The 19567-nt window shown below is 37.1% G+C and overlaps 1 pseudogene; it reads left to right on the top strand.

The window, feature by feature from the left end:
- Positions 1-608: 608 nt before the first annotated feature.
- On the top strand, positions 609-2124 carry LOC101693969 (annotated as a pseudogene).
- The last annotated feature ends 17443 nt before the right edge of the window (positions 2125-19567 follow it).

The following is a 19567-nucleotide window of genomic DNA, read 5'->3' as shown; positions in this document are numbered from 1 at the left end:
GGATACAGGACATTTAAAATCTAAGCATCTAGATTATTATTAATAATTTCAGGTATATATATAAATTACAGATAAGTGAAAATACATGTATTGCCGTTATAGTCTAATCCCATTTTTCTTTTTTTGGCTGATAAATGCACATCATCAAAAATGTTAGAGCTCTTCTTCAATCAGGGCTATTCTTTTTTTTAAAATTTTTTAATTTATTTATTTTCAGAAAAACAGTATTCATTATTTTTTCACCACACCCATTGCTCCATGCAATCCGTGCCCTCTATAATACCCACCACCTGGTACCCCAACCTCCCACCCCCCCGCCACTTCAAACCCCTCAGATTGTTTTTCAGAGTCCATAGTCTCTCGTGATTCACCTCCCCTTCCAATTTACCCCAACTCCCTTCTCCTCTCTAACTCCCCTTATCCTCCATAATATTTGTTATGCTCCACAAATAAGTGAAACCATATGATAATTGACTCTCTCTGCTTGACTTATTTCACTCAGCATAATCTCTTCCAATCCCGTCCATGTTGCTACAGAAGTTGGATATTCATCCTTTCTGAAGGAGGCATAATACTCCATAGTGTATATGGACCACATCTTCCTTATCCAATTGGGGCTATTCTAACTGCGGTCCATAGGCAGAGAGCAGTCATGAGCTTTGTGCTACAGGTTCATGATAAATACAGCAATTGAGAATCAGTGTCCAGAATCTTTGATAGTAATTTGACAGAGTAATTTTATGTCTGTTAATCTAATAATGAATAAATTAACTTGCATTTTGATTTTTTAATTTTACTTTTCTAATAATTCCCTTTTATTTTGTTTTAATAAAAGCAGAAGTGCATGAGTAGTGGCCTTGTTCTCTGCCTTCTTCCTCCTCATCACAGAGGCCGCTCTGTTCTTGTCAGCCTCCAATCTGCAGTCCACCTGAGACTGAGGACCATGCCTTCAATTAAATTACAGTGTTCCAATGGAGAGTTATTTAGAGTTGACGTTGAAATTGCCAAACAGTCTGTGACTATCAAGACCATCCATTTGGGAATGGATGATGAAGGAGATAATGACCCAGTTCCTCTACCAAATGTTAAGGCAGCAATATTAAAAAAGGTCATTCAGTGGTGTACCCACCACAAGCATGATCCCCCTCCTCCCACGGATGATGAGAACAAAGAAAGTGGACAGATGATATCCCTGTTCGGGACCAAGAATTCCTGAAAGTTGACCAAGGAATACTTTTTGAACTTATTCTGGCTGCGAACTACTTAGACATCAAAGGTTTGCTTGATGTTACATGCAAGACTGTTGTCAATATGTTCAAGGGGAAATCTGAGGAGATCTGCAAGAGCTTCAATATCAAAATTGATTTTACTGAAGAAGAGGAAGTCCAGGTGTGTAAAGAGAACCAGTGGTGTGAAGAGACGTGAAATGTCATGCCTGACACTAACACTGTAAGGATTGTTCCAAATACTAGTTGCACTGCTCTGTTTATGATGGTTAATATTAGACACACAGTAGACAAATGGCAGCAGCAAATCAGTTGGTTAAGCAGAATATTGTCCTCCTTGCATGTATAGTTTGAGTACAGATTCCAAACTTATGGGTGAGTTTCTTCTAGTATGATCAAGTTTTTTTTTTTTTTTTTTTTTTTTTTTCTCTAAATAAATCTGAACTGTGGGTTCTCCATAGAAGGTGGCATTTTGGGCTTTCATGCTCTTTGTAAAGTGATTTCTGCCTGGTTTATTGTCTAGTTAACTTTAGTTTAATGATCTTTTAAAAGTTGGCATTGTAAATAAAACAAGTTGGGAAAAAAAAGCAGAAGTGCATGATGGATTAGAAACTAGGGGAAATAAAGGCTTTTAACCACAAATCATTTGAAAAACAATATTATAGAATATAGAAAAACATGTATAGTATAGTGTAGAAAAATAGTAGGGAAAAACTATCCTAACATTTTTAAACATTAGCATTGTCCTGATACTAAAACCTGACAAATATCTTACAGAAAGAAATATCCAGTGGAATATGATGCAGCTATAAAAATGATGAGATTGTGTCATTTGTGACAATATGGCTGGATTTAGAGGGTATTATACTGGATGAAATAAGTCATACTGAGAGAGACAAATACCATATGACTTCACTCATATGTGGAATCAGAAAAAAAATGAATAAACATAAAGCAGAATCAGATCTATAAATACAGAGAACAAACTGATGACTGCCAGAGGCAGGGGGGTGGAGGGATGGGCAAAATGGATGAAGGAGAGTGGAAGATATAGGCTTCCAGTTATGGAAGGAAATAGTCACGGAATAAAAGGTGCAGAATAGGGAACATAGTCAATGATATTGTAATCGCATTTTATGGTGACAGTTGGTAGCTAAAATTATGTATATTTCTCAAATCACTATGCTATACACCTGAAACTAATGTAATATTGTGGGTCAACTACCCTCAAGGAAAAGAATTTGAGCGTATCATGCTTAGCGAAATAAGTCAAGCAGAGAAAGACAACTATCATATGATCTCCCTGATATGAGGAAGTGGTGATGCAACATGGAGGCTTAAGTGGGTAGAAGAATAAATGAAACAAGATGGGATTGGGAGGGAGACAAACCATAAGTGACTCTTAATCTCACAACAAACTGAGGGTTGCCGGGGGGAGGGGGTTTGGGAGAAGGGGGTGGGATTATGGACATTGGGGAGGGTATGTGATTTGGTGAGTGCTGTGAAGTGTGTAAACCTGGTGATTCACAGACCTGTACCCCTGGGGATAAAAATATATGTTTATAAAAAATAAAAAATTAAAAAAAAATAAATAAATACACAAATTAATCTCAGTTATAAGTAAAATATTAGCAAATCAGTCTAGGTTCAAATTAAAATACTAATATACCATGACCAAGTAAATTTTTTCTCTTTATGTTTTGAATTATAAAGATGGTTCAATATTATAAAATTCATTAGATATATTGTTATACCAATTGTTATATTAATAAATACATGAAAATTATTTTATCAACAAAGCAGGTTATTAAACAGTAATGAGTACAATTTTTCATAATTATATATCTAAATATATTTACTTATATGAACAAGTAGAAAACATCTGGGACATTATGGGACATTATAAATCAAAATGTGTATGGGGGTTATTTTTGTTTTGTTTTGATTTGGTTCACATTTCTTCTCTTTCCCCTCTTCTCAGATTTACTGAGATATAATTGACATACAACAATGTGTACAACATGATGAGTTGATATACACATATTGTGAAATTATTACCACAGTAAGGTGTCAACACATCTATCACTTCACAGTTACCTTTTCTGTGTGTGCATATAGTGAGAAGATATAAGATCTACTCTTAATAACTTTCACACTATGGTTAATTATAGTCACCATGTTATAAATTAGATCCATAGAACTTATTCATCTTATAACTGGAAATTTTGCACCCCTTGACCAAAATATCCCCATTTCCTCTAATCCCAGGCCTTCAAAATTGCCAAGCAACTCTTCTTTCTATGAGTTTGGCTTTTTTAGATTCCACGTGTAAGTGAGATCACATAGTATTTATTTTTCTCCATCTGACTTATTTTATGTGACCATGATCCCTCAAAGTTCATCCTTGTCACAAATGGCAGAATTTTTTTTTTATTTTTTATGGCCAAATAATATTCCTGTGTGTGTGTGTGTGTGTTTACATCTTCTTTATACATTCATTTATTGAGGTACATTTAGGTTGCTTTCATCTCTTGGCTATTATGAAGAATGCTGCAATAAACATGGGAGTACAGCTTCTGTTTGACAAAAAGATTTCATTTCCTTCAGATATATACCCAAAAGTGGGAATGTGAGATCATATGTAGTTCTATTTTTAATTTTTTGAAGAACCTTTCTATAGTGGCTCTACTAATTTACATTCTCATAGCAATGCAAAAGGGTTCCCTAGTTTATCTTCACTACATTTGTTATCTCTTGTCTTTTTGATAAATTGCCATTCTAAAGATGTGAGATGATACATCATTATAGTTTTGATTTACATTGACCTGATGATGAGTTACGTTGAGCATCTTTTTATGTACTTGTTGGCAATTTGTATGTCTTCTTTGGAAAGCTATCTATTCAGAACTCTTGCTCACTTTTAATTTTTAACTGGATTATTATTATTATTCTTATACTTCTAAGTTGTATGAGTTGTATGAATTCCTTATATATTTTGGATATTAAAATCTTGTCAGATACATGGTTTGCAAGTATTTTCTCCTGTTCTATAAGTTGTCTTTCTGTTTTGTTATTGGTTTCCTTGTTGTACAGAATGTTTTAATTTGATATAGTCCTACTTTCTATTTTTGCTTTGTTGCTGTGCAGTTGATATCATATCCAAAAATCATTGCCAAGACCAATGTCAGAGCTTTTCCTTGTTTTCTTCTAGGAACTATAGAGTTTTCAAATTCATTAGCTTCATTTGAAGTTTTTTTTTGTGAGTGGTATAAGATAACTAATTTCATTTTCTTGCATGTGAATATCCAGTTTTTTCAACACTTTATTGAAGAGGCTATCCTTTCCCTATGGTATATTCATGACCTCTTGGCTGTAATTCAATTGGCCATACATGTATGGGTTTATATCTGGGTTATCTATTCTGTTTCATCAATCTATGTGCCTGTTTCTATATCCATACCAAACAGTTTTGATTACTCTAATGCCAAAATAATATGCTTTATAATACAGTTTAAAATCTAAAATTGTGATGATTTCAGCTTGGTTCTTCCTTCTCAAGATGATTTGGAGTTCCATAAACATTTCAAGGTTGTTTTTTTCCTTTTTCTGTGGAAAAATGACACTGGGAATTTGGTAAGAATTGCATTGAGCCTAGATGTCTTCGAATAGTTTGTGTATATTTACAATATTAATTCTTCTGATCCATGAATGTGGTATATCTTCCCATTCTTCTTCAATTTCCACTAAGTCTTATAGTTTTTAGTATACAGATCTTTCATCTCCTTGGTTAAATTTATTCCTAAGTATTTTATTTTTTTGATAATATTGTGAATGAGATTGCTTTCTTATTTCTTAATGAGATATTTCACTGATAGTGTATAGAAATGCATCTGATTTATATGCATTGATTTTGAATCCTACAACTTTACTGAATTTGTTTATTAGTTCTAACAGTTGTTTTGGTCAAATCTAAGATTTTATATATATAAGATCATGTCATCTGCAAACAGAGACAATTTTAGTTCTTCCTTTATGATTAGGATGCCTTTTATTTATTTATTTTTTCTTGTCTAATTTTTCTGGCTAGAAGATTCAAAAACATTATATAAAAAAATGTTTACAGTGTTTGTTTCTGTTTTGATTCACATTTTTGATAACTATTTTCTAAACTTTCTGAAATAAACATAATTTTATGTAATAAGTAAAAAATAGTAATTATAAACATATAGCTTTGCACATGTATGTTATTAAAGTTCCTATAAAACATGTAAAGAATTAATGTTACTCACTTGGAAGCCCATGCATTTCCACCAACTTGATTTATGTATGTATGTATGTATGTATGTATGTATATATATATGTATGCATTCATTCATTTTTCTCTCTAATTTTCTATCTTTATTCTATTCTTTATTCTTTAATACAGAATTTTGGGAGAAACTCTAAGATTGATTTTTCTGTTCTTAGAGTCACTCTACTACTATCTCCATTTTCTTAGAAAAGAAAAGTATAAATCCAGATTTAGTTTTTAGAAAAAAAACACTACTGTCCTGGAGATTAATCTGGTCTTATACATAAATTTTCTTCCTTAATATTTCAGGGAATAGATGGGAGATAGAGGCTTTAAGGGTTTTAAGGGGTCTGTTACAAATTCCCGAGTTCCAGCCCCTTTTCTGCCATTGCAGTCCTTGGAACACTCTAGTATCATTTTAATAAATCTCACTTTCCACTTGTTACTTCATCTTCTTCTTCTTTTTTTTTTTAAAGATTTTATTTATTTATTTGACAGACAGAGATCACAAGTAGGCAGAGAGGCAGGCAGAGAGAAATGGGGGAACAGGCTTCCTGCTGAGCAGAGAGCCTGAAACAGGGCTCGATCCCAGGACCCTGAGATCATGACCTGAGCCGAAAGCAGAGGCTTAACCCACTGCGCCACCCAGGTGCCCCTCACTTGTTACTTCTTAATTAAAAAGGTTTAGTCAAAGTTTCCGACACCCATTATCTTGTTCCATAGCCTCATGCTTTGTTTTATTTTTAAAAAAGATTTTATTTATTTATTTATTTATTTGATAAGAGAGACAAAGAGAGAGGTAACAAAGTGGGGGAGCAATGGGAGAGGGAGAAGCATACTTCCTGTTGAGCAGGGAGCCTGATGCAGGCTTCAGTCCCAAGACCCTGGATCATGACCTGAGCCAAAGGCAACCACTTAACGATTGAGCCACCCTGTAGCCCTCATGCTTTGTTTTATATCTTTTAGAATGATTTTATATTTACATAAACGTGGCAAAAAAAAGATCAGAGTCCTCATATAATGAACCTCCAGTTTCCTCTTTTGTTAATATCTTACGTTGCTATGGAACATTTGTCACACATAGTGAGCTATTACTGATACATTATTACTAAAACCCATATTCCAGTCATATTTCTGTAGTTTTTAGCTAATATTTTTCTTCTGTTCTAGATTCCATCTAGGATACCACATTACATTTAGTCATCCTGTCTCCTTATGTGCCTCAAGGCAGTTTCTCAGAGTTTCCTAGTCCTTGAAAGTTTTCAGGAGTACTGGCCAGTTGTTTCATAGAATGTCCCTAAAATTGGGGTTGTCTAATGTCTTCTTCTTAGTTAGACTGGGGGTTTGAAATTTTGGGAAGACCGCATTAAACTGCCATTCTCACAACATTATATCAAAGGTACATACTATCAACATAACTTAGCACTGACGGTGATGTCAGCTTGTTTTAGTAGTAATTTGCTCAATGGCTCATTTGAGTTTCATTTTCAGGAATGAGTAGTTTGTAGTTGACAAAAAATGGGGAAACCACGTTAGCATCTCTTGAATTGCTATTTTATTCCTTTTTTTAAAATAAATTAATTTATTTTCAGAAAAACAGTATTCATTATTTTTTCACCACACCCAGTGCTCCATGCAATCCGTGTCCTCCATAATACCCACCACCCTGTACCCCAACCTCCCACCCCCCCCGCCACTTCAAACCCCTCAGATTGTTTTTCGGAGTCCATAGTCTCTCATGGTTCACCTCCTTTTCCAATTTCTCCCAACTCCATTCTCCTCTCTAACACCCCTTGTCCTCCATGTGATTTGTTATGCTCCACAAATAAGTGAGACCATATGATAATTGACTCTCTCTGCTTGACTTATTTCACTTAGCATAATCTCCTCCAGTCCCGTCCATGTTGCTACAAAAGTTGGGTATTTGTCCTTTCTGATGGAGGCACAATAGTCCATAGTGTATATGGACCACATCTTCCTTATCCATTTGTCCGTTGGAGGGCATCTTGGTTCTTTCCACAGTTTGGCGACCGTGGCCATTGCTGCTATAAACACTGGGGTACAGATGGCCCTTCTTTTCACAACATCTGTATCTTTGGGGTAAATACCCAGGAGTGCAATTGCAGGGTCATAGGGAATTGCTATTTTCAATGTATTCATATAATAAGGACTAACTTTTGTTCTCTGAAAATCACCGAGTTTTTTTACTTCCCTAAATACATAAGCAGCCCAGCTTATGTGCCAGGTAAAGGAATCTAGCTGGGCCAGTCTTCTTCCTTTGAAATTTTCTTCCTCCTACCAGCTCCCTGGTCACTTGCTGGTGATATCACTATCAATATAAAAGAGGGAATTTTTGCCATTAAAGGGCATACATATATCCATATGTACATATATATATAATAAATATCAGACTGCAAAAAAAAGGATAAACAGTAAGAGGATAGAGGGTGTACTAATTAGTTTTCACACACCCTTGTTTCTAGATCTTCTCATATCTGGATACTTCTGCCACTCTTTTTCACTGGTCATGAAAAGCTAACTCCCCTGCTCTTTAGGGATGTATCATTGAGTTCCAATATGGCTGGTCAGGAAAATAGAGCCCATGTCCTGTAGTGTGGCACTTCATCTAAATATAAAAGTGAGTAGAGATGAGGGACTGATGGGGACATTTACAGATTACCATCAGCTCTAGGGGCTCAACAAATTTGGAAATGGTGTGGCATAGTCTAGGAGATAGGTGACATCTCAAGAACAAAGGAGATGACATCTAAGGAGACGTACAAGGTTTCTTTCTTTCTTTCTTTCTTTCTTCTTCTTCTTCTTCTTCTTCTTCTTCTTTTTTTAAAGATTTTACTTACTCATTTGAGAGAGGAGAGAGTGAGAGAGAGCATGAGAGCTGAGAAGGTCAGAGGGAGAAACAGACTCCCCATGGAGCTGGGAGCCTGATGTGGGACTTGATTCCAGGACTCTGAGATCATGACCTGAGCTGAAGGCAGTTGCTTAACCAACTGAGCCACCCAGGTGCCCAACACATACAAGGTTTATGTTCAGAGTAGAAGGCTTTCTACAGAGGTGCCATTTAAGTTGAAGTCTCACTGAATTGAGAGAGGAAGTCATTCAAATAATTGAGTGATGAGTATTCCAGACTGAGGAAGCTGTAAGTGTGAAAGAAAGTTTGAGGAACAATAAGAAATCTTGTGTAGTTGTATGAAGTGACTGAGGGGGTAGTGACAGGTGACAAGGTTGAAGAAAGATGCACAGAACCTCTTGGGCTATTTTAGAGACTTAAAATAAGTATGGTTGGGGGGCACCTGGATAGCTTAGTTGGCTGAGCATCTGACTCTTGATTTCAACTCTGGTCATGATCTCAGGGTTGTAAGATTGAGCTGCATGTCAGACTCTGCGCTTAGTTGAGAGTCTGCTTGTCCCTCTCACTCTGCTCATCTCTTTACTCTCTCTGATAATGGATAAAATAAATGGATAAAATCTTTTAAAAAATATGGGTGAGATGAGAAGCATTTCAAAACTTTCAAATTTTCTATTTGGGAGTGATAAACTATGATTTGAATTTTAAAAAGATGACAGATATCTATGTGGGAAATAGACTGTCAAAGACAGAGATGAAGATCCAGAGACCTAAGTCACTCCTGGAATAGATGAATCATGATGGAGAGTTGCACCATGGTTACAAGTGGTTGGAGGGCCTGATGGGTCAGATTTGGAAAATTTATTAAAGGTGGAGCTTATAGGATTTGTTGGTAGATTGGAGAGAAATTGTGAAGTTAAGGATGCCTATGATTTTGGCTTGAACAACTAGAAAACTGGAGTTGATATTTATTGAAATGAGGAAGACTATGGGAAGGATTTGGGTCAGAAGTGAGAGTTCTATTTTGGACGTGTTGGGGTGCATTTAGTATATCAAATAGTATTTGAATTGGTAGTTGAATGGAGTCATTAGGGAAGAAGATAAAATGGGATTTGATACTGTATCTGCCATCTAAAGCCAACTGGATGGGATAAGATATTTTAGGGAACAAGTATAAATAGATGAGCCCTGAGCCATGGGCACTGAAACATTGTGAGGATGGAAATGTGGTCAGCTTCATGGGCACACAACCTGTGTAGTCACACCAGACATTACGCTTAAAAGGGCCCTGTGTTTGGTTTAATGCTCTGCTCTCACTGTCTTGAAATTCTTAATAATTAAAACATATTTTATTAATTTGTTTGAGAGAGAGAGAATGAGAGAGTGCATGAGAGGGGAGAAGGTCAGAAGGAGAAGCAGACTCCACGTGGAGCTGGAAGCCCGATATGAAATTCAATCCCGGGACTCTGGGGATCATGGGCAGCCTCTTAACCAACTGAGCCACCCAGGCACCCAATTCTTAATAATTTTTAAACATGGACTCAGCATTTCCTTTTGTATTGCACCCTGAAAATCATGTGGCAAGTCCTGGTTGGGAACATGAGGGTTCAGCAAGGTCAAAAGCTAATGAAGTAGACTAAAAACCAAGCAAGTATGTTAGTGGTTTCATGAAAGCCAAGTAAAGAATTTGTATGGAGATGAACAGAGTGATCAGCAGTCTCAAAATCTGCTGCGAGGTCAAGTTATTTTTGGCCTGAACAGTGATCACTGGATTTAGTAACTTGGGTGTGATTTTTGGTCAGGTTGATTTGTGCTGTAGAAAGAAAAAGAGAAGAGAGTAAGAACAAACACTGAGCATAGATAACTCTGGAAAACACCTCTGTGAGTGGAAAAGCTTCAAACCCAACCCGAGCCTAGATAGGTATGGGATCAAGTCAAGGCTTTTCTAAAATGGTGATGTAGCATATATTTTCTCTTGGCAATAAGCCACTAAATAAGGGAAGAAGTGATGAGACAGGAGAGGAAATAATTACAGAAGGAAAGTCCTTGAGGAGGAGAGGGGAATGGGATCCACTGCAAAGTGGAGGGTCCTAGGAGCAGATGGAAGTCAAACTACATGGGAAGGATGCCTGTGCCTGATGCATTTTGGACAAAAATCCATTCTGACTGTTCCTGTATAAGACTCAAAGTTTTCATCTGAGAGTAGAAAGCAGAGAGGGAATGCAAAGATTTGGGGGAAAAAGAGAGTGTGAAATCATCTTCTATGAAGGGGCTGGAACTGATGGGCAACCCAAGGCCACTAAAGGGCTATGTGAAAATATATACCGATGGTACGGTATGACAAACTGTTGATGTTGAGTATCTCTGGTGATTTTTTTTTTAATTTTCTGGTTCATGAATAAGTAATATAACTTCCATAACCAGCCTTCTAAAACTGTAGGGAGGAGTAGAAAGCAAGACATACAAACTACAAAACAGGTGCTTATGATTTATGAGAGGTGAGTGGGGAATCAGAAAGAGCCTGGAGACATCATATTCTGGAAAAGTATTTGTTTCAGAAAGTACTGTCCATGCAACAGACGAAGAGCAGTTCCATTTTCTGTGGAAATCAGGAACAAGACAAAATATCTTTCCCCTTTTTTCAGGACTCAAGATTTACTTTGTTTCTAGGCCTGTACCACCTATTGTGTTTCTAGTTGAGTTTGGGGGGTCTAATGGTTTAAATCTTCCCTGGGTCTTGATTACCAGGTTGGCTGCCATCCTTGATTTTTTCAGGGCCACACATCCCAGTCCAGGTCTGAAGAGGTAGGTGTTATAGTGAAAGACCGAGGGGGGCTCCATCAGGGACTAACCAGACAGCTCTTACATCAGAAATATTTTAAAGTTTGCTTGTTAAAAGGGTTATAAGTATCTCTTAGAAGTTGAGCTCCTTGATGTCTGCTTTCAGAGCATCCTAATTCACTCAGTACTTGTTTTATTAACAGCTTTGGCCACTATCTCTTAAAATTTCAAATCAAGATCATCGTTCCAAAAAGGAATTTCAGAGATAATACATTGTTAGGAAGATATTGTTACTAATTCCAAAATATTTTCACCCTGTTAGACCTTGTATTATTGGCTCTTATGTGCTTTAATTTTGACCCATGATAGATGGGATGGTGAGTAGGGAATTTCAGGGCAACATTTTAAATTAAGTTCCTTTGAGCAATTTACCCTCATCTTTCTGTTGAAATCTTTATTGGGATCATAAATCTCAGTTCTCAGAACAAGAAGTGAGAATTAGATCCTGGTTCCTAAAACACCCCATGGACCTCAGCTGTGTGCGTGCAGAGGCGGTAACTCTGCATGGGGTTGTGAGGTAGGGTGTGTGTTTGGAACCCTAAGGGTGGTGAGCTGAAGACTGCAGAGCCAAGGGCAGTTGTGGAAGCCAAATCTACAGCTTAAAATCAGGGAAGGGGTGGGGTGAGTGTTTCTCCTGTGGCAGAAATAATATTTAACTTAACAATATGCATTTGGATTATATCACTCTTACTTCATGAATAAACTCATCGATGAGTTTCTTTTATCATTAAATTCCTTCATAATGAATTTCTTACATAAGAAAACTTCTCAATAGATTTGTCTATTATTTGTATTCATACATGAAAGTAAATTCTTAAAAGGGTAGCACAGTTACTTAATATTAGGTTATATATACTGTTATTGAGAACAAAGACAAATTGATGGAGAGTACTGTCTGAGCACTGGATCTAATTTGAAATATGTAACTTTAAAACATGGATTATGTTAATGGAACTATCTACAAATCAATTGAAAAGAAGTATTTGCATTTCTTTTCCTGAAAGGATGTCTATGACTTCCTATCTTAGATGGGCTGAAATGGGACATAAGAGTTGTTGTGGGTGAAAAGTGCAGGATATGCTCAGAAGCAGATTTTTAGGATCTTACGAGGAAAGGTTCAAAGAACAGCAACTGGGATCAGCAACTAGAAGTGGAGCTAAAGATAGGGAGTTTTCCTGAAGGAACCTAAATCCTCATTGCCTAGAAGTGTTGGCAGTCAGGCAAGCTTAAATTGGTGGCTTTGAGAAAATCAGCAAGTCTCATTTATCAACATTTGTTCAATGAAAATAGCACCTACTTTATAAGTTGGTGGGATCTAAGTAAGAAAATATTACACACACACACACCCTGGATATAACATAAGTTCAAAACATTGAAGTTTAAGATCATGTTCTTGAGAGGTGTCCTCTATGACAAAAGGCTCCTCAAAATTAGCCCTTTAGAATTAGAAGACAACCCCAACTGCAGGGACAAGATTGGGGGGTCCAAATAACCAGCGTCTGTGGGCCTATCCTCTCTCTCTTTTATGGGGGGTATAACTGAAATTCTGTTATGATTGAAGGACCTTCTCTCCATATCTGCTTTCTTAGGTGCTTTGGGACACCAGCAGATTTTTTTCAACACCTATAAAATAAAAGACCATACTTACCTCCTCTTTCTCACAGTGAGCACAGAGGACTGACCTTGGGTTTTTTTTTTTTTTTTTTTAGGGTGGTGGTGGTGATCCTTATGTAAGGATGAGACTATGTAAATCATGGAAGACTCTGCTAGTTTGGGCAGAGAGTAACTGTAGGCCCTGCATGGCTGGTCAGGGAGTCAGTCACTGGCTTAACTCAAGCCATCTAGGAGGTTGGAGGTTGAGGAGGATCACAGGGTGATCTGATAGAGAACTGTACAAGGGGAGAGGGGAGGATCCAGTCAACTTCTTCCAGACTCATTACAGTCCCCTAAAGCATTAATGACCTTTTTCTTAATACTTATACAGGGAAAATTTTAGTTCATTGACCTTACAAATAATTATGGTTCATTGGAAAGCTTTTGTTCATGGAAACTGGGCAGCACTTCCAAACACTTCAATGATGTTTATTATCTTAATAACACCTGTCCTTTACCCTGCCTGCATACTCCAAAAAAAAAAAAAGTTAACTGAAAGAGAGCATGATTCATTTTATATCCTGATGTTTTCTTATGACCACAGCTGTGGCCACTTCAGTGTCCAGCAAAGAATTTCTTTGGCGAGTGATTTTGGGAGGGGTGGAAAGTGGAATGGAAGCAGTCTCTGGAAAATCTTTAACACTGGGGCGTATTCCCTCCCTATTTGACTCCAAGGAATTCCCACTCATGGAATCTGGCCTATCATAAAGACATTCTCTCTTCTGTACTTGATTCAACTTAATAAATTATGTCAACCATCTATGGCAAATGACGTCTGTTCTCCACACTACAGAACAATAGCTTTCCTAGTTAGACCTCTGGAAGGGCATGAATCTATCAGTTCCAGTTCCCTCTTGCTGGGCAGTCTTCTCTGTCAGCTGGCTGGATCCTCTTGCTCATAGCACCTCCCCTAGAACAAATTCTTCTTTTTTTCTGACCCCTAGAACACCCTGACACGCATTCCTCCTCTAACTGCCTTTGTTGGCCTCTATTCTGAAATAACATCTCCTTAAGATACAGAAAAGTGACACTTGTCATCAAAAAGGCAAATCCTCAGTGAGAATAACTAGACTTAAAAAAAGTCATGCCTAAGCCAGCCAGATTTAGAAAATGCAGAAACTCTTCCAATTCTTTTTAAAGGGAGGCTTTAGAAAATAAATTTGTCCCATGAAATAAATGGTAACGGGTACATGAAATGGTATGAGAATGAAAAGTATTTCCTTTATTTGTATCAACAATAGTTTGAGTGCCTGTTCTTCCCAACCACATCACAAATTGTTAAATTTTGGTGCACTGTCACAGCTGATAGTTCACATATTTGAATCTTTCCTAAATAATCATACTGTTTCTGAAGGTTACAACTCTTCTTTCTAAACCAAATCTCTCCTGGAGTCTGTCTCCACACAAAGGTTCTCTTACCAAAATTTTCTTCTTCCAATAACTTGGTCCTTATTTTTGCTCCCTGCAAAGCACAACCACCATGTCTCCAACCTTGTTCTTCACAACCACTCAATCATGGTCATTTTACTTCATTTCATGTCTACCATTTTGTTTCTCTTCTCACTGCCACCATCCTGGCTCAGATATATAAGTGGTCCCTCTTATGCATGGTAATGAACAACCATAAAAATGACTGCATGAACAAAAACTGGGCAAAGCAACCTTCCTAATAATCAAAGGAGAGGTGGGGATTATAAGTATTCTGGGATTTTTTTTTAAATTTTTTTAAATTTAATTTTATTTTTTCAGTGTTCCAAGATTCATTGTTTATGCACCACACCCAGTGCTCCATGTAATACGTGCCCTCCTTAATACCCACCACCAGGTTCACTTATCCCCCATCGCCCTATCCCTTCCAAAACCCTCAGTTTGTTTCTCAGAGTCCACAGTCTCTCATGCTTCATCTCTGTCTCCCATTTCCCTCAATTCACTTTTCCTTTCCTTCTCCCAACATCCTCAATGTTATTCCTTAAGCTCCACAAGTAAGTGAAACCGTATGATAATTGACTCTCTCTGCTTGACTTATTTCACGCAGCATAATTTCCTCCAGTCCCATCCATGTTGATACAAAAGTTGGGTGTTCATCCTTTCTGATGGAGGTGTAATGTTCCATTGTATATATGGACCACATCTTCTTTATCCATTCGTCCATTGAAGGGCATCTTTCCACAGTTTGGCAATTGTAGCTATTGCTGCTATGAATATTGGGGTACATATGGCCCTTGTTTTCACTACATCTGTATCTTTGGGGTAAATACCCAGTAGTGCAACTGGTGGGTCATCGGGTAGTTCTAGTTTTAATTTTTTGAGGAATCTCCACATTGTTTTCCAGAGTGGCTGCACCAACTTGCATTCCCACCAAGAATGTAAGAGGGCTTCCCTTTTCCACATCCTCTCCAACACTTCTTGTTTACTGTCTTGTTAATTTTGGCCATTCTAACTGGCAGATAATCATGTCAGAAAGTGGGCAGTAGACATGAACAGACACTTCTCCAAAGGGACTTTTTTTTGGACAACACAATAAAAACTCTTTTTGCTGTAGGTTATAAACATATAGGGGAATTTAAAGGTAGTAAAAACAATATTTACTTAGAACACTGTAATTTATTTATGTTTTCAGTGTACTATAATTTAAAACATTAGAAATATTTAGCAGTAAAGTTTTTTTTTCCTTTTCTGTGTAGAAATCTTACTGAGTAGTGTGAACAGTATTTGTCCTCTTGTTCTCATTGTATTGCATACCACATGGAGCCTTGGTGAGCTGTCATATTATGTAAATTTAGATTGACTAAATCTAAATTTGGCTTTTAGCTTCAGGAAATACCTCCAAGAGTTTCTTCAATGCAAGATTTTTTGTAATTAGTTCTTGTTTTTCCCAATGGGCTTTCTTCTGGGACATCTTCATCCTCATTGTGTCATTAAGTTTGCCTTTACTGAGTTTCTCTGGTTGCACATTTGGGAGTCTTTCAAACAGAACAGTGTCAACATTCCCACTGAGAGTGAGTTCTTCCATATCTCCATTTATGTTCAATTTGAATTTCACTTGCAGTTTTATCAATTGTCTCTTTGATTTCCTCTCCTAGCCAATTTCCTTTTTTGGTTATCTATTTTTTTCAAACATTATATATATATTTATCCCTGGAAGACAAGGAGGCAGCACAACTGCATACTTTGCTATCAGTGTGAATATAATAATTATTCTTACATATTAATAATAAATTTGTGGTGGCCAGTCATGGATTGACTTTGCTAGAAATAATGTGATTGGTCATGGTCACAACGTGCATTTGTTATGATGTAGTGATTTTTGTATTGACAATATAACAGAGAAGTTTCTACTTTATGAGTTACACAGAGTGGTAACTGGAATCTGAATTGTGGTATTGGGAGACTGGCATCATTTAACTAAACTGGTAATGGAAATCTGCCCATTTGGAACTGTGCAAAGCAAGATGGCCTGACTATTACAAGGGCAATTTTCTTCCTTCTCTTTTTACCTTTACTGTTTCCAATCTACCTGCCATTCACTGGTCCAGAGTTTCTGCCAGGATAACTATTGCCCTATTCATCGTATGGCCACTAAAGGACATCACAGACTCTTACATGTAGTTTTTACCCTGACATAGGTATTATGTACATCTCCCTGGTTGGCCTAAGCACCTGTACTTACATTCTGAGATTGCATAGCTCTAAGAACCCCAGGGATAGCAGGTGTTCTTGAGCCCTGCTGCTGGATTAATGAATTGAGGCTGCTTTGTTGCTGTTGTTCCTGATGATTCCTTAGGAAGTGATTTAGAGCCTCTGGTCCTTTGATATCCCTGGATTTTCTGAGCATCTTATTTGAGTGATATCTCCAGTAAGCTGGATCTGAAGAGCTGTCTCACTGGTTTTTAGGCCTTCTGCACAAGACTTGCTCTCCAAATACCCACAAGACTGTGAGAGTGCCTGCTGAACTCCCACTTAATAAACACATGGTTAGACTTCTCAAACTTGTTGCTTTGTAATCAATAGCAACAGAGCCACTTCTGCCTGATGTTCTATCTGCCATTTTCCAAATCAGAGTCTGGGGAGAGTAATTTTGCCTCACTTCCTCCAGGGTACCTTTATGTATTGCTATAGTGAGATACAAATGTCTCCTTCTTGATGGTCTCTTTTTTGTTTCCTAGGAAATAGGGCAATATCCCTGAATTTTCCTTTGTATATACCATAAAACATCCTCTGAGAATGAGAGGTGAATAGGAAGAAGCTTTCTGTCTTCTTATTCTGAACCCCCCAAGAAATACTTGTAGAGTCAAGCTGGGAAGAACTTTGTGTCTAGCTCAGTCAGTAGAGTATAACAGAGGTGATGACACATGCTGTCTGAGGCTAGGTAATAAGAACGCCTTGAACTTGTGCCTTGCCTTCTTACAATGCTTATTCTTAAAGCCCAGTTTTTGTGAGGAATCCCAAATTAGTCCACATGCAGAGGCCATGCATAAGTAATTTGGCCTGTAGCCCAGCCAATAAGCAACATCAACTCTCAGACATTTGTGTGATAATGTATCCAGATGATTTCCATACTCAGCTGTTAACTTACCGCAATCTTTGGGTCTTCCCAGCTAATGCCCCAGACGTCCTATACCAAACATAAGCAGTCTTCCTGTGTCTGGCCTAAATTACTGACTGAAAAAATATGTGAATACAATTGTTATTTTTAATAAAATTATATGCCATTGAGGTTAGGGTGGTTTGTAATAGTAACTGGAACAGAAATGTTTGGCTCTATATGACATTTAAAATCATCTGAATGGTGAGATAAGTGAATATGCCTTATCTCTACTTTCTAACATTTCCACAACGTACATCGGTTATGAGTGTGGCCAATAGGGACAGAATGAAGTGACTGATTAGATGTTGATGGAAAGGGAGGGGTCTGGCATGCTGCCCAGATTTCATGTCCTTGGATGCCAGCAAGATGAGTCTGTTATGTATTAATTGCTTCCCTTATCTCATCTATATAAAGGACATTATTTCTTTTTAAAGAATTTCTTTAGAAATAGTCCCAAAATTGTAATAAAACGTGATCTGATAGTTTTCCATCCTTACCAAATACTCCTGAGATGTAGAAGTCTCATCCTTTGCAGCAAAATCGTTGATCAGAGGAGAAGCCCATCTGAATTCTGTACACCCCGCTCAATGGTCCAATTATCGACCACCTTTTATTTTCCAACTCATCTTCTGATTTTGTGATTGAATTGATACACATGAAGATTTAGGATTTTTGTGACAAAAATCAAGTGAGTCAACCTGATAATTGTGGTCCTCAGAAGGACACAAAGCCATCTGAATAAGTAAGGATCAATTTGACTACTAATTCACCAACAAAACATTAGCATAAAGGAATAATCTAATTGCTGGCACAAGTGCATGTGCCAAGAGTTGCTTGTTTAAACTAATGGAATTCAGTAAATCATTGCAACTAGAGGACTAGATGGTTCTAAGTACTTCATTTATCCCTAGTAAGTGGATACAACTTACTCTTCCATCTCCTGGGGAGAAACAAAAGCATTTTCCATCTCTAAAGTAGAGTAAACTGGGTTAGGAGAAGACCCCACAGCATCAGCAGCAAACAAATTCTATGGGCAAGTTTCTCAACCATTAGAAGTTTAAAATTATATTCTGGTGGTACAGTTTAGAAAAAATAAAGAATCAAGGTTTTAACTGTATGATACATTAGAGGCCACATGGTTTTTTCCCATATTCTTGTAATCTTAAGGGAGATAGTTTCTAAACATCTAAAAAATTCTATCTTGACCATTTGGGCATAAAATAGGTGGAGATTGAAGGGAAGAATGACAAGGCCCTTGGAGGAATAAAAAATGAAAATAACCAAAATTACATCCTTGTTACATGAGTAGCCAAAACCAGAAAGTTTCATGCAAGGTTTTTTTGTTTTTTGCTTTGTTGTTGTTGTTTTTGTTTTGTTTTGTTTTTGTCTTGGCAGCAAGTATTGCCCTTACACCATTGAATGTCATTTCAATCATATGGTATCAATAACAAATGAATCTTGGCCAGAATGTTACAGACATTAGATATGAATTCTCCTTTTCACAGATCTCAAAAGCATGTTCATTCTGAATGGTGGCCAGTTTTTTGACCTTTCTGCTGACCTGAAAGGGTTATGCAGCAAGGGTAAGACACAAATTAGTGCTTGGAACATCCCTCAGAATGGACAAAATATTTTCTTTATGACTGTAAAGCAATTTTCAAATCACATTGTTTTCTATTGCAGTTTTTTAGACTAGTTAGTACTACATTATATCCCAGTATAATGACTTTCAATTTTTGTCTCAGACTTGGATTAGACTCTTTCAAGATGACCTAAACACTCTACCAATTGATAGCATTATGTTGAGCCTATGAATTAGATTTTGTCCCAGAGGCCAGCCATGGGAACCTGTGTCTATTATTTACATCATTTTTATTGGTCTTTGTGGGCAGCATGGTTGAGACATAAAAGCTTTAAGTAGGTAGTAAGAATGGAGAAAAGAAAACAATGAGAGAGCTTAATGACATTCTGAATGTGGGCTGAAGATGAAAAGGAAAAAAAAGTTGACTAAGTCTTCTGGTTAACTGGGCCAGTAAAAAGATACATGAGGTAACCCAGATGATTTGGTTTTGGGTAGTCTCTTGCTAAACTAAAAACTAAAC

The sequence above is a fragment of the Mustela putorius genome, unplaced genomic scaffold, assembly GCF_011764305.1.
Source record: "Mustela putorius furo isolate JIRA1106 unplaced genomic scaffold, ASM1176430v1.1 tig00003845_pilon_pilon_pilon, whole genome shotgun sequence".
Lineage (NCBI taxonomy): Eukaryota > Metazoa > Chordata > Mammalia > Carnivora > Mustelidae > Mustela > Mustela putorius.
This window is presented reverse-complemented; position numbering and strand designations above follow the sequence as displayed.